This window comes from Orcinus orca, chromosome 1, assembly GCF_937001465.1.
Source record: "Orcinus orca chromosome 1, mOrcOrc1.1, whole genome shotgun sequence".
NCBI classification, from domain to species: domain Eukaryota; kingdom Metazoa; phylum Chordata; class Mammalia; order Artiodactyla; family Delphinidae; genus Orcinus; species Orcinus orca.
In genome coordinates this window covers 183692380-183693076 of record NC_064559.1, presented here as the reverse complement: position 1 = coordinate 183693076, position 697 = coordinate 183692380, and positions in this window count along the sequence as shown.

Genomic DNA, 697 nt, shown 5'->3' with positions numbered 1-697 from the left:
TGAGGGTAACTGCCTAAGACGCCGTGGTGAATTCGGGGAAGGGATGGGGACCACGGTGTGCCTTCCCTCGGAGCGCACTGGGCACTGTTGTGTGACACCCTCAGACCCCGTGGCCTGGTGTTAAATGAACAATGATGCCTTGTCAGTACTCAGGCCACATTCTTGCCCAGGTAATCCTTGCCTTCTCTTTCCTTTGCTCCCTCCCGACTCCCCTGCTTTCTCTGGGTACCCTGAATCACCATGCAAATAAACTTGTTTTTCTCAACATTTGTGCAAGTCTAGAGACATGAAACCCGAAGACTGTCTCATCACCAGGCTGCCTTACCAGAGACCTGTATCTTGTTTATTCACTGAGAGAACAGATAGGTTTGAAATCATCAGCACAGCTCTGGGATAGGTGGAGGCAGGAGGCTGCTTCTCAGCAGCCCGTGGCCCACCTCCAAGGCCCCAGGACAAGCTCGGAGCAGACAGTGAAGTTCAGGTTTGTGGCAGTGCGGTGGCAGCCAGACCTAAGACAGAGCCTTCCCCTTCACTTGTCATCCAGTCAGGCCACCCCAACCGGTGGCCAGATTGCTTAAAAGAGACTAAAACAGTTTGAAGGCACCTGGTAAGCCTGTAAGAAGCAGCTTACACAGCACGGTGTGCTTCTCCTCCTCAGCGGACCTTTTGGGGGCTTTGGTGGGTAAGAAAGAGTCAC